Raw genomic sequence first — 15,911 nt, 5'->3', positions numbered from 1 at the left:
TTGTCAAATTAGACTTACATTGTTTGAAATCACCATYGCCCCATGCTTATAATCTTTTCATTTCCTACATGCGGACTGTGCAACTTTGAAGAAGAAACCATTAAATCTTTATAATCTAATGGATAATTGTATCTGTCCGCTGGTATTGTCTTTTTCAGTTCAATACTGAATTGAGTCATGCTGCTGGCTAAGTACATGTGGGTTATTTATTATCAAAAACAAATGATAATAAAATATAATGTTTGTATTTGTATCAATAAAATTTTAAATTAATCAAAAGAAACAAAAAGATCATGGATTGCCGTTAGAGGTATCTGCAAATATAACCTCCATTTTGCCATTTCTGAACATTGGAGATTCCCATATGCAGAGACTGAATGGTGAGTGAGAGTCTTACTATCAAAAACTAATTGAAGGGATCAGGGTCACAGTCAATCTARGTACTGATCGTTTTACATTTGGATAGTGAATTCACCTTATGACCATATCGTAGTGAAGTGCAATAATAAATATCTTTGCCCTTCATTTTAGTTTTAATTTTAAGTAATTGCATCCAGCAGATGACTTGATGCACAAAAGTACCATATAATCCATGTAATTATAGTTTCTACCTATTCATTTATTAGCTATGCTTATAAGCAAGAGTAGGTTTGCATTTTTTTTTCAAAATATATGCTTGGTTAGCACTAAATCTAAGACTTGGAAAAACATTATCAATATGTTCTAATTAATATTTGGTCTTTTCCTTAAGCTATTATAAGGATACTTAATGCACAACCTAAAATTAGAGTTGACAATTGCAAATACAAACCAACCAACATAGTAATAAAATCAATACTTACATTTCCCTTGGGGCCACTATTTACTGTTTGCTGTGCCATTTCCTTAATGGAATGGCAGTTATGTTTGCAGAAACCTTGTAAATACGATTTTTATATTTTAACTAAAAGCAGCTTTCCTGAAGTAGTATGATTAAAAAAAAATAATCTTGACTTGCCTTCAGAAAATTGCTGTAAACATTTTGTAGCCAATTTTAACACAGACTAGAAAGAAACATCTTTTCATAGTAAATGCCGCTGATGAATTATTTGGAATGTCTAAATTATTTTCAGCTGCATTTCAATAGACATTTACCTTAATATTGAAATACTTCACTGATCTGTTTTTAGTGCCATTTACTTGGTTCAAATTATTCTTAATCACTGAAAGCTCATTTCTGTGTGGAGGTTTGCAATATTCTCAAAGTGTACAAGGGAGTCTGGCAGTTTATTTGACTTAGCAAATTAAAATAATGGAGGGAAGTATGATCTTCAAGATGAATCATCACAGCTGTTGCACAGATCTAATTCCCATCTTTTGACTCGGTGCTTCTCTTGCTGAAGTTTGTCATTAACTTCAGTAGCACAGGAATAAGGTTTTTTGTGCCTTGAAATGTAGCTGAGCAGAATTTCTTCTGTAGTGCAGTCAGCGTGATCTCGTTGACATCTTGAGTGCGCACGGGTGTCTTAGGTGCTTTCGTGGTCAGTGTAATATTTATATAATGGTACCTGACCAGAGGGATGGGCATATGAATGAATTACTGAGTTACCATGGCTTATCGAATCCTTCCTTACTGCATCCAGGCTGACCATGCCATGTAGTCTTAAACAAGACTTAGCSTATCACGTTGTATCGTACAACACGGCCACTTTGGCTCAGAAGTCAGGGACTAATTATTAACTCAAATGCCTTTGATCATGTGGCCATATCCTAAACTTGAGCTTTCAGCGGGACGTCTTTCTGCAGTTACACTGAATAGCGTTCATGTAAGCAGCCCACTTGTAGTTTGTGTTTTGCATAGCGGCTGTTTGTGGTCACCATAAGCACATTGCATGTAAGGAATACTTGAATATCCATTTCACGTGAAATGTTCACATTTCAGAGTCTGCTTTTGTTCCCATTGTGGTGGAATGTCAGAAATGCAAAATATGAAATAYGAAAGAAAATATGAAATGTTTTCATTGGGCAGCACTAGAATTATAAGAGCTATTTTAAAAATGGTAAAATGTTTGATATTAGTAATGTGGAAAAATATAAATATACTAAAAATATGCTACAATTGCAATATAGTTATACTATGTATAATATAGCTAAAGATAAGRTATAAACCAAGATAAACTGAATTGAACTGAAAAATAATGGAACAAAGTGGAAGATCAGGCCAAGACACTTTATGCCAATTTTGAATATATTTATAACTTCTACCTCACTGGTGTTATTAAACTTTGAATACTGTTGGTAATTGTTTTTGATGCTGATAAAAGGAAAAATTCCTGTTGAGAACTATTTGGATCTTTTAAAAATGTATGCTAGACGCTACCTTTATATGTATATGATATGTATGTATATCAATGCACACAGTTTTCTATACAATTTAGGTACAGGATGTGTATGCAGTACTTACTGTTACAACTGCCAAATTTAAAGGTGAAAATATAATCTAAAATATCTTTGCTTCATGTCTAACCTCAGTCCAATATTGCTGTAGGCTTCAACAAAAAATAATTCAGCTACCACACAGAACCAGTAAGGAGAGAAACAGGAATATTTTTTCATGTTAAAATACTAATTATTTTAATTATTAATTTCAGTACTTCTAAACTTTGAAAGAAGGAGTTAAAATTTGTCACTAAAGTACTAGAATATCTTGTTCTGATCACTTGAAAATCGGTCTGAATCTGGCTGAGATGTAAATCTCTGCGATTGTATTTCATGTGCCCATTAGACTTGTTTAAAGCTTGCTGCCAAAGTTTCTATTGTAGCTGCACTGGGTATGGTCCAGACACACAAGTTCCAGTGCATCTGAAAAACCAGCTCTCTGTGAGTTTTTGCAAGAAAAGAACATTATCGTGGAAGCTACAGCTTTCATAGCTTTAAAATTGTATTGGCACTTGGATTTTGGACACTAAATACTACTGACATTGAGCAAAGTCTTGCACTTCTGTTTTTGGATTTGGCAGCTGTAATTCCCTGCATTTTACTAGTATAATGCTTCATAGCATCCTTCAAGGATACTGTGGTTCATGACAAACTTACTAGATTGCCCGGAATAGGTTAGTTAGATGAATTTGATTTTCAGACAGATCAGTGACAAACTTCTTGCAGATTTGTGGAACCTAGATTAATCCCATCGTCAGAAGAAAAAAAAAAAAAACATTTACTTTAAAACTTGGCCCAATATGATCTAATTCCCTGAGTCTTATAATTTGTTTTATGTAAACCCACAGTACTGAGTGGCATCAGCAAACTTCGTTTTCATTAATGTTTGGCCAAAGTAATTGTGTGAACAGAAACTCCAGACTCATTCAAGGAAACATATTTGAAACAGGATATTGAAAATAAAGTCCATAGGACAACAAAAGTCAGTTTACATGCTGAGGTCAGCATTTGTGTGCTGTGATAAAGCCAAGCTCTTTTCATGATAAAGATAAGTTCATATCCAAATCTCTAATAATAAACAAAACTGATGTTAGCTTTTCACATTAAAATCAGAAGCGTCTTTGTGATTCTTCCCAAAGACTTGATTGTTAGGAACAAAAGTTATTCTCTGTTATGAAAAAAAAAATAAAATTAATCACTCAAGTTATTACGTAGGGTGTGCTGTGTATTCCAGACTCAAGCTTTATACGGAAACCTTTGAAGAGTCTGCCTGTACCTACCAAATGTTGTAATTGCTACAGAATCGCTGCTATACAACAGCTGCAATAACAAGGTGCTGCTGCCTTTACTTTAATCTACCTCTCTTTCTGCCAGTTTATTATGTTTTGAATTTATTCTTTTGTAGATCTGTGAGCTATCTTTCTTATGGAAATTAATCTTTTTAAAAGATTTGTACTCTCATTTTCAAACACTAATACATTCATTCAAGTATCCCATTATTCAGAACCAGCTGGCTTTTTATCTAGTGATATTTACTTCAAAAAGCCAAGTTAAATGGTATCATAGATTAATTCTCAGGGCACAGGAAAGCTTTTTTAGAGGAAAAGAGATTTAGTAATTACTTAGAATATCGCAATAAAATCACAGAACATGTCAAAAATGTGTTATATAATCTGTCATAATACGAAACTTCAAAAAAAAAGTTAATTCACTGAATTGAGCATAGTATGTGGCATCGATATATGATTTTTAAGTGGAACATTATGTAGTGGTAAAACTTAGCTGTGATTTATAATAAACTATGTCATGATTTTTAGTTATGTATTTTTTCCTGTGCGGAAAGCACTGAAACTTCAAAAAGGGCATTATCCACTGAAATTTCTTACATAAATCAAACTGGAAATAAGACACATTTTACAATTCAATTTAAGATCCCACTGAGACAATAATGTTGCAAGCTGTGCATTTTGGAGAGTAATATAGTAATGTCTAGTTTGCATTTTTGAAAAACCAAATTAATCACACTTTATTGAATATGTTGAAGCAAACCTAAAATTCATCTATTATTAAAAAACTTGTGCAACAAACACAAACTATATTTTATACATAAAGGACAAACTCATTTATTCATTAGGTTAAAACACTTGGAGTTTGCATTTTGTAACTATGAAAGAAATGACATTTGCTATCTGTTCTCCTTTTTTAAATTTTTCAAAGCATTATGTACAGCATAAGCTGCTTGAAAAATTCTGCTAATACTTTTAACACTGTATGCATCCAGAAGGCTGCACAGGAATCCCTATGGTAACTAATGGAAGTCTTGATTTTTAAACATTTTTGGTAGTGAATCTCTTAAAAGGACAAGTTATCTATTATCCTATTTATCATATTCGAATAATATATTTTGTCCCTTCATTGCTTAACCAAAAGATAATAAACATTTAGCCAGTTTAAAAACATTTGTGCAGTTCTTCAGCTATCGTGCCTTGTGTTACCTTGAATTAGTGCTATTACCTTTGTACTCAGCTGTGCTCAGAGACGCACATAAGTGRAATCTGGGCGTTATTGGGGTCTCACTGATTTCGTGGAAACAGGATTTCAGTCTTTGTGTTTTAGAGATTTTTAAAACACAAAGATTTTAAAAAATGGTTTATTGTAGTGAATATTTGAGGAGTTGTGTTTGTACTGTACATCACGCAGGGCATGTAAGCTGTATGCCAAATGTCAGGCACTCACTAGTTGTAATATCATTTCTAGGAAGTTTACTTAAATAGCATATATTAGAAAGTATCAGCTCACTCATGTTTTCTTATATATAAGAATGACAGCAAATTTTCCAATGCATTATGCATGAATATTTTTTCTCATAATGTCAGTTGTGAACATCAACTTCATAARATTTTTCTCTTTGAGAGTGCGTCTTAACTGTGGCTGGCACAAGGAGATACCTCTCACATCACGTTGCAAAGCATTTTAAGGGCATTCCTGAGAGCGTTCATGGGCGAGTTCAGCGTGTGAGAAGGTGACACGGTTTTACAGTCCAGTACTTCAGCAGAAATTGCCCATGGCTTCTCTTCATGCTGTAAGAGGGAAAGACGAGGTTGGGTTGTACTTAGGGCAGACAGATGTTGTGATGAAGATGGCCCGACATTTTGATTCAGCAGTGATCACAGAGCACTGGTCCCAAAAAAACATCAGACTATCCCAACAACCCTTAAAAAATATTTGGGACTCTGCTTTCTCTGACAGTTTTATCCAGCTGCAGACCTGGAAACCTATTCCCAATCCTGTAGCTGGGGATTGAGATAGACTCTGTAATAACATGCTTACACAGGAACAGATTTCTCTGTAAACCTCAGAGCTTGTGAAGTCTCATGACTTTGCTGTAGGACTTTTCTGGAGATACACTGTTGATTAGAAAACCTCTGTTCCCAGGGCAGGCTGTGTTCAGCCCCTCACTTCACTTCAAGGCGAGACCTGGGCAAACACCCATTCCCTCTCCATTTAAAAGAGAAACACGTCTCCATGCTCCAGGGAGCATCCAAAGCTTGCTGCAGCCAACAGGTTTTCATGCAGCCTGCTTGCGGTCGTTTTCACACAGATCATAGGAATTCAGCTGCTGCAAGACCTCACTATCAAATTTGCTCGAGACTGCTTAAGTTAATAGTTTCTTTATTATAAAGGAAAGAAAATGGCTATAAATCAGAGAGTAAAAATCTGAAGAATAAGATTCAAGAAAGTATTCTGTGCTGCAACTTTTTAGAAACCACATTGTGTTGAGCTTATGCAGTATTGGTACTAGGAATTAAAATATCATTCCAGTTCAATACACCAAGTTTTATTTTTATATCATCAGTAACACATGATTAATTTAAATATTTCAAGCTTCTTGGCTTTGCATTTTCATCCTTGGCATCTCTTTTGCTGAATTAGTTTCATTCAGTACTATAATTAATAGATTCTATTTTTGTTTACGTGTAATAACCTTGCTTCAGAGTCCACACTAGCTTGTAGGAAGTGGCAAGTGGAAAGCAAACTATGATTTAGTATTCATAAAACTTCACAACTGTTAAAGCATATGACTTTGTATCCCATTGATTGGACATAAGGAGAATTAGAGCTGTTGTAATATCCATGTCTGAGTTGATTTTCGATTTTAAAACCAGAAGCCAAATTTATTCTCCAGAAGAATACCCGGAGCACTGGCCTGCTGAGACCTGCTCCCGTTTGATTTTAATCCTCGGAGCCTCTTGCATCTCCTGCATCTCTTTTCTTTCTGCACTGTTTCGCAGCTGAAACAGGTGGGGCAGCGTGCCCAAAGCAGACTTGAGGAAATGTGCGTTTCTCACCTTGCCCACTTTTTCTGTCTGTACTGTTTGCACTTCAGTATCTCCACTGATGATTTTGTACTGTGGTTTCCTCTGTTACTGTATCACTATTGTATTAGAGGACCACCAGTTATACTTAGGTATCCTGAAAAGATGCTGGATCATTCTGTTTGTGTTCCAATGACAGTAATTAGGTTATATTAAAAAAAAATAAAAAAGGTTATTTGAAATAATTCTTCTGTAAAGATAAAGAAAATGGGGAAGACTGGCTACCATATAGCTTAATGGTATATTGTTTTGTTTTGCTTTGTTTTGTTTTGTTTTTAAACACTCTGCTAACATCACTTCTGAAACAAAATTAAATGGGAATTAACTGCAAGAAGACTCAGACTAGATGTAGCAAGGCTCAGAAACCATGATGCAAACTGAGTGAGGAATCACCAGTGCAGATGTTAAGCAGAAGCTCCTATTCAAACTCCATGTTTTTTCCAAATCTTAGGCACATGCCCGTAGTCCTGAATCACAATGCTATCACTTAGAAGCCCAAAACTGCATCTTTCTTCTTTGTCAGGTTTCTGTAGCAGTCTATACGTTTTTTCCAGTGTACTAAAAAAGAAGCCTAAGATCAGGCTGAGGAAATAAATTACATAAGCAGCAAGACATCTTCTAAAGTGATTGAAACATCTATTTCCCAGAGTGCCTTCTAAACACAGTTACATGTTACCAGATTGGGCATATTTTGTCTCAGCTGTTTTTAAACATAAAAAAGATATTAATATCCTCAGTTACATAAAATGAGAATAGATATTCTCATTTAACATATTAATCTACATAATTATATATTAAGTAGGAAAATTTTATACATTAAAACATAGGACTGTATTCCAGATATATTCATAAAATAATTTATGATGTTTATCTTGTTGATGGAGAGATAAAGAGGATATTTGTTTTTGGCTGACTTCTGATAGTACACTAGTCTTCATGTTCTAAAAACATTGAAGGACCAGCTGCAGTTCTAGCTTTCCTCCCTGAAGTTAACATATTTGCCCAGGTGTATCTCATGGTAAAATATTGTCCAAGTACTACTTCCTAAAATACAGAATATGCAAGTGCATCTAATTTTTTATTTCCTGATGATATCACCTACTTACTTTTATATGTCTTTATATGTTTAATTGTACTTATGTCATGTAACTTCTTATAACCATAATAGTAAACTCTGTATATTATCAAAGAAATGAAAACAAGTTAGAAATTGGTGAAAGGAGACAAATGGAAAATCTATTTTTAGGTAAATATCACGCAGCCTGTATCTGAGTTGCTGAACTTTCACTTGTATCAGACAGTTTCATTATTTGTTAAATAGAATCTAAAAAAGGCTTTTCCAGTGTTAATCACTTAGGCAAAATAAGGATGGAAATCAAAGTATAAAATATGTATTCTATGGGATTCATTGCCACAGTAAAAGATTCCTTTTACTAAAAGTAGCTTATAAATGAAGTATTTTCTGATTCATGATGAAGAATATGCTTCGATATTCAGCATCTAGAATTCCATCTGATTTCTTGGAATTGGCTGTTCGTACTGCTGTTTTTATTTATCAGAAGATAAATGTGGTAAGAGTTTCAAATTTTTTCCAAGGATGAGTAAAGTGGGTACAAACCTGACTTACAGTGCAAATTGCATCTCTCACTTCTCTGTCATCACCGCGGAAAATTTACATAATAAAATTAAAACAATGAATGAAGCAGTTGATATGAGTGAGGCCATTGATTTTTACATTGCTACTCTAATTGATTTTTATTCTACCATTGTCTACAAAGAAGCAACTATATGTGATTTCAAAGGTTCTCTTAGCTTTGCCTTTATATATTTCTGTAAGAGAACATATATCAAAGAATAGCATTTTTTTCTGTAGAATTTTCTGCTACACTTACTTATACTTAGTATTAGTAGAACTACAAATGCCAGGCCCAACTGTGCTAGAGCAAATTATAAAAAGCTTTCAATTATCAGGCCACATTGCTTACTGTCTATTTAGCAGCATAAGTGTACTTATATAGCCGTCAAATAACAAGGCAAGGCTTTGTGAAAAGAAAAAAAAAAACAGAAAAATTCTTATCTGGAGCAGGATACAAAGTTTTCATAGAAGTCTTGGGAAAATTATTATTTCCCTATGTCATAGTGCTTGCTCTCCTGAAAATTTTGTTATGTCAGAAGAGGGAGTAATACTGTTTTTTCTTTTTTTTTTTTTTTTAATATCAGTGACATGAAATAGATACTGTTTACAAATGACATTTTCTTTGTGCTTATAGTGAAATAGCAATAGCGTATATGTCTTGTAAAAGTGCCTTTATCTATAAATGTCTGTGCTTTACAGTCTTAAAACACTCACGTATGGCTGATAAAGACTGTAGCTATAAAGACTAAAGACTATAGAAGACTGAATTGAATTATGCAAAAATGAAATGGCAAATTGACTGTAATTCACCAGCTAAAGAAGCAGGATTTCGTCTGGACAGTTGTTTGAAGAGGTTTCCTCACTGTCAGGATGCTATGACTACCAACTTTTAGCCCTCTGGTTGTCTATATTTTCCGGTGGACATTCATAGCACAGATAGTGAAAAATAGTCCACTTGAGAAAAATGAGCCAACACAGCTGATACTGATGCTTTGTTTGGTAATTGTTGCTGAGATACAATTTGTTTCAGCAAACACAGAAGATAACTGTGGTCTTGTTTACAAGATTAGAGGGACTGAAATAAGATCAGTAGTACAAAAAAAAATAGTGTTGGTAGTAGAAGCTCTCTTTTGTGATTTTGCCACATGTTACTGTTTATATATGTTGTGTATATAATATTGAAACTATTCCAGAGCCCGAGCTGGGATTCACTTGCCTAAACACTGGCATATAGTGCTGTGTGAGATACTGAAAATTACCCATGTTTTCCACATGAAGCAAGCAAATATGATGTTAAATTCAGGGAAGACCTGGACGCCTGGCAGATAACCTAATTTAAATTTCTAAGCTCCCTCCGTAACCAGAGGAGGCATGATTCAGCCACCTAGGCATCAGTACATATCCACTAGTATCTTAGATACCGTAGAGCATCCTGCCTAGCCTCTATCTCCATCTCCAGATGGCCATGGGTCTCCTGTGTTGTATGCTGTGTTGTATATACCATCCCTGGAGGCATGTCTCAAATTATGTTGGCCATCTCCGGCGGCCTGTGTTTAGGCCAATGGGTCGAGTCTGGGATGAGTGGTCATTGGAGTCAGTGGAACCAGGAGAGGGATTCAGCTGACAAAACACAGGTAACTTACAGAGGGAGCTCAAGAGTTCTCCAATCCTGTTGATTAAATCTCTGTTGACTATAATGGAACTTAAATGCTTAGCTGACATTGTAGAAACCTAAATTTAGGCAAGCTGAATCCTAATGAGTACAAAGTAAGAAGGAAAAGGAATAAGCAAATAAGTGATGCGATCCTAAAAATGACTATGCTATGTTTGAATCAGAGTTTGTTTGCAAGGCTGACAGTGTACAGTGTAGTTTTCTGCTTCATTTTCCTTTTCTTGGCTGCATTACCTTCCAGTCCAGAATTATTTTCGTATATTATTACCATCCTTAGCTACCTAATTGTGCTACTAATGAATACAAATAATCCAGACATCAAGCTTTTACAGACCCACTTCAGTGTATAAATAATGGTTTGTTGTATAAACACTCATTATGGGAGAAAGTAACTCATGTTATGGAAGATATGTGCTGAAATGTTGGCTATGGGGGAAGCACTACAGTCAGTCTATAGTAGTCTTTCTAATTATGAAAATGTATTGCCATTTTTACTCCATCAGATCATCCATGATGAATAAATGTGAGACATTCTGAGCCCAGTTTTTAAACATGTTTGCTAACATTTGGAACTTCGATTTCACATTTTTGAGTGTTCATATTAGCACTACAGCACATGAAATACATAGTTGGCTACCAAATTGCCTATTTGTATGCTTATGTGTGGGGTTTGGGCACTTAGCATGAAGAATCTGCATTTCCAAATTGGATCCCTTATGTTGGAAATCCTTGAAAATGATACTCTATGGTCAGCCTAGTGCAGCATCAATTGAAATGCAGTTTGAATGCAACATAGTGCTTCCAATTGCTGYTTCAGAAAGTGTTATGCTGAATCTGGAACACTTTGCATAATTTAATTAATTATGCCACTAAAAACTGATTTTCTCTCAATTTAAAGCAAACAGCTTTTATGAGGGTGAACTGCAGCACCCAGGGATATCAGGTGTCCAAGCTTTTAATCCTATTACAAAGACTTGACAACCACTGATGGAAACTGGAAAAACATAAGCCTCCAGCAGGGCAACAAGTGAAGAGGAAGAAGACAACAGATTTTTAATACTCTTTGAAACCACTGTATGCGCTAAATCAAAATCAAATGTAAAAAGTGACAGAACTGGTAGCTTGCACTTAGTTGTGCATACAGTGAGTAGTGTCTGAGGAATAACACTTGTTTCACTTTGACGTTAATGAAAATAACTGTTTCCTCTGAGAGGAAAATTGTTAAGCTTAACTAACTTAAGGAAAACACAGCAAATGGCCAAGACTGTTTGTGACTATGTCTGTCCACTTAAAATGTTCAAGAGTGCAACAGCCTGTAGTTTGAAAGTGGTTTCTAATGTTATGGATTAGATTCTGTCTATGAATCATTCTCGTTGTAAACAAATCTTGACAGACGATGCCAGAGTACAAGTATTAAATAATCTGTCACTGACTAAACACTAGCCTCGATACTCCTCTTTCTGAAGCTTGTCTTCTCTATTCTGATTTATTACTGATTTTGGTATCCTTCTAAAACAATGGCCACTGTAATTTTGAGGCAGAAAAAAGGGGTCCTGATTTAGAAAAGTTCTAATTTCTGCCATGACTCGGAGCCACGTAATGAGAGCCATAATTGGCAATCTATGACTGACCACGCAAAATGCTGTGACCAGGTGAGGARAGGTTTTTCAACAGAATTGACTTGACCCTCATATCAAACAGCAGTGTGTAACATGAAATTAACTGTACTGTAGATGCTCTACCTAATAAATAGGGAAAATATCTCACTACAGGGAAATCTGACTGGATTTGTCAAATGTCTTCCGTGATTATTATATTAACCAATATTCATACACCTATTAATAAAAGCTATATATTATATGTGTTTCTTTCTCTATATAGTGCATATGAGTGTTGGCTTATTTTAACAGGAAAGTAGGAAAAAATAAATATTTTTTTAAATGGTGACTTTATTAAGATTAGTATAACTTTACATGTAGATTACAGAATTTTGTTCCAAGTTTGAAATGCATTTACAGACTAAATCTCCTTTTCCTTCTGTTTTCCTTAATAACAAAATTAAATGTCCAAAAAAGAAACTTCAGGGGAGTGTGAAGATGGGAGCGTTTTTAGCTACAGAAGCAAGACATTTGATCTAAATTCATTTTACTTAAGCAATCTAAATGTAAGCCATTGGTAGAAGCTTCTTCTGCAGTTACTATAAGGACGGAGGCATGCCCAGAGCACAGTCATTCCTRTTTGTCTCCTGCGGTCATTCCCTCTTCGCTTCATTCAGGCATAGGCACTAYCTGACCACCAGGCAGTGCTGACTTCATCTGAATCACAGCATAATCATGTTTACATTAAACTGGTCAGTGCATGGGGTCTATGCTGGCTTCATGTTAGTTATAGCAGGACAGACAGTACCAGATCCAGCAAGAAATTAGAGCAACCTGAAAAGGCAATATGTGCCTTGACACAGAATTGCCAGAACAAAGTTATCCCTTCATTTTTTTCTTAACATAACAAAACTTAAGAAAACAAAACTTGGCTTGTTCTGGCCCAGTATTTTATGTTGTATAGAAACATTTTGGGGTGTAGCTTTTCATTAAGCCCTAAATGCCATAAAAAAGGCCTTATTTTGTATGGATACCTAACCTAAAATGGAACGAATGGCCCTTTAGAACTAGCTGTCTTCTTCTATTGAATGTGTGTCTGCATCAGCACCTACCTTTTGGTTAAAATTAAGTGAGATGATCTCACTTTTTGTGTCTACCTCTCCTGTCATATATTTCAAAGGATAAGAATTCAGCACAAACAAATTGTGTATGTCACAGTGGCTATAAACAGATAATTAATGAAAAGAAGATCAGAAGAAAAAAAGCCTTTTGCCGACTATAATTTAGTTCCTTCAGTTATGTTTGTTTTTGAAAGTAGCTTCATGTGTTTTTGAAAGTCTCTGAGTTCTCTAAATGCAAGAAAATGTGATCACCTATCAGAGGTTATGAGATTCAAATCATACATTAACCAACTCAGCTACGTATATTGTGTAAAGGTTGTGACAACTTCTTGTAAAATAATAAAACTATCTCATATAATTGATCCTTTTCATTGTTTCATAAAATTGCTTTGTTTGATTGCAGGAGAGTTTGGACTGAATTTTCATTACCTACTTCTCAACAATTTACACTGGGATTGAGACAGTATTGAGCTAATGAGTTAGAATTTATATTGAGCCTTAACTGTCTTCATGAAGTAACTAGGGAAAGAAAATCATGGCAATAATGGTGTATTTTTCATTATAAACTATGTTGTACAGCTTTTACAATCAAGTTTTTAATAGATCTAGAGAAATTAAATTGGAATTCTACCAACTTTTGTGCTTTTGTCATCCCATGAAAATGGTGTTTAAAAATGTCAAGACTAATGTGCTAATCCAGTTTCTACTGAAGTAAGCAGGAGATGGTGTTAACCCTGTTGTTCCTCAAGCCCTGGTGTTTATTTGGTAGTAAAAGGTATCATAAAAATTGTTCAGAAACATGCATTTCACTGTAATATCTGATGCTAAATACAAACTGAGTATAGATTAAATCAGCTTTGACTGGAGTCATCTTGAAGTCTTTATCAAGAGGAATTCCCATGAAAACTGAGGAAACTTTTGAAGTCAAGAGGGTGAAATTGTGCTCTGTATGTAAAAGGAAGCAGTCATATATTATTATTGCTGAGAATCCATGCAAATGTAGATACTTTAAATACATTGAAACACTATTTATTGATTGTATATGGCAGATAAACAAATTCAAACACTGAGTGTATAGATTTCTTTGTATATATACCTGCCCCTCTACTCAGCCCTGGGGAGCCCTCATCTCGAGTACTGTGTCCAGTTCCGGGCTCCCCAGGACAAGAGAGACATGGAGCTACTGCAGAGAGTCCAGCGTAGGGCTACGAAGATGATCCGAGGGCTGGAGCACCTGCCCTGTGAGGAACGGCTGCGAGAGCTGGGCCTCTTCAGCCTGGGGAAGAGAAGACTGAGGGGGGGATCTTATCAATGTGTACAAGTACCTGAAGGGAGGGTGTCAAGGGGACGGGGACAAACTCTTTTCAGTTGTCCCGTGTGACAGGACAAGAGGCAATGGGCAGAAATTGAAGCACAGGAAGTTCYRCCTGARYGTGAGGGGGAATTTCTTCCCTGTGAGAGTGACGGAGCACTGGMACAGGTTGCCCAGAGAGGTTGTGGAGTCTCCTTCTCTGGAGACCTTCAAGGCCTGGATGCAACCCTGTCTACCATGCTCTAGGTGACCCTGCTGARYRGGGAGGTTGGACTAGATGATCTCCAGAGGTCCCTTCCAACCTTACYSATTCTGTGATTCTATGATATACGTATACTTATTCCCAGCATTACACCCATGTATAATTTTAAGTCTTCAATTGAGAACACTTTACACTTTTCATTAGATATAAATGCACAAATCARTAGTTTTATATGAATTTTTATTATTGTTTTTCAAACTGTATACTTTTTGGAGGTGGAAATTTTGTGGGAATTTTTTATTAGATCTTCTATAGTGGAAAAGGACAGTTCTCACRTAAATGAAGTATTGCTCATCTCAATACATATTTGTCTGTAATCTTTCTTGCTGTTAGTCAGTTCCACTAGCAGAAGACTGCAGAAATTAATAATTTCTTATACTTTAATTAATAACATGGAACAAAAAAATAACATAGAAATRTGTCAACCCAGCACATACGCAAGTATGCAGGTTCCCTCAATAAATTAAATATTTGGTTACTTCTTTAATTTGTTTTCATACACAGTACAGGAAGAAATACAAATATAKTTTAAATTTTAATTGGCCTAATAGGCAATATTTTTTAAGACATTTTTAAGACAAAAATCTTCCCCAACATGTAAAACAAATAGAAAATGTAGTCTTATTTACTAAAATTGAAAAAGTATATATAAAAATAGTAATAATCACACACATACCTCACATTAATGAACACAACTATAATATTTTTATTTGTGTTCTAAYTCAAAATTTAAAATGCTGTCCTTACTTATCTTTTTAAAAGTATGGAAACAAAATAAAAAAAGCCATGCCTCCAACCACAGGAAGGAAGGAAGGAACTTTCAAAAAAAAAATGCCCCCAACCACATATTCAAAAAAAAGGTTTAATTGCTGGCCTTGCTTGCAAATTCAGACATCGAAAATTCGGCATCTTCCTTCGTCCAAATAATATATATTCATTCCCCACAGGCAGCAGTGATGGTTCTTGGGATAAAGAAAAACTTCATTCTCCCCCCACCCAARGATCACAGGCCTCTGTTAACCACCCCAGCTTGCCTGGACAGCATAATCTTAGCCATCCTCTCAACCCTCTGCGACAGAACCACCTTCTGCCGAATGGCGCAGGTTGACGTCTTCCAGCGCTGACATCAATAGTTTTCCAACTCCTGCCTTTATTTTGAATTGATCTACATAAATAGGCTATGCAAAACCAGAGGTGTGGGGAATATTGTAAAACTTTTTTAAAGGTATTAAGCAGCAGCAGCAGAGGCGATAAARAACAAATACATATGCAATAAAATTGATACTTAAAATAACTGTTAACCTGTGCATCAGTGGTATAATAATGCATTGTTAAGGCACCTTACAGCAAGTAGTATTAAAAAAAAGATAATAAATAGCAGTTTCTTAGCAATGATACATTACAACATTGCAAACAAACCAAGAAGCCTAGCAGTCTCCTTGTGTGTAAAAACCCTCCAAGGATACTAGCCATTTCCACGTGCACATCCCAGAAGTGAGCTGATGATACCTACTTG

The 15,911-nt window shown here is 35.3% G+C and overlaps 1 protein-coding gene across 4 annotated transcripts in view; it reads left to right on the top strand.

Moving 5' to 3' along the window:
* The window catches only part of DACH1 (dachshund family transcription factor 1), a 359,157-nt gene that overhangs the window by 224,718 nt on the left and 118,528 nt on the right, over positions 1-15,911 (top strand). The window lies entirely within an intron of this gene.

Source organism: Rhea americana, unplaced genomic scaffold (genome assembly GCF_003343005.1).
Source record: "Rhea americana isolate MKP2758 unplaced genomic scaffold, rheAme1 scaffold_3, whole genome shotgun sequence".
Classification (NCBI taxonomy): domain Eukaryota; kingdom Metazoa; phylum Chordata; class Aves; order Rheiformes; family Rheidae; genus Rhea; species Rhea americana.
Note: the sequence above shows the minus strand (reverse complement) of the source record. Positions and strands in the feature narration are given on the sequence as shown.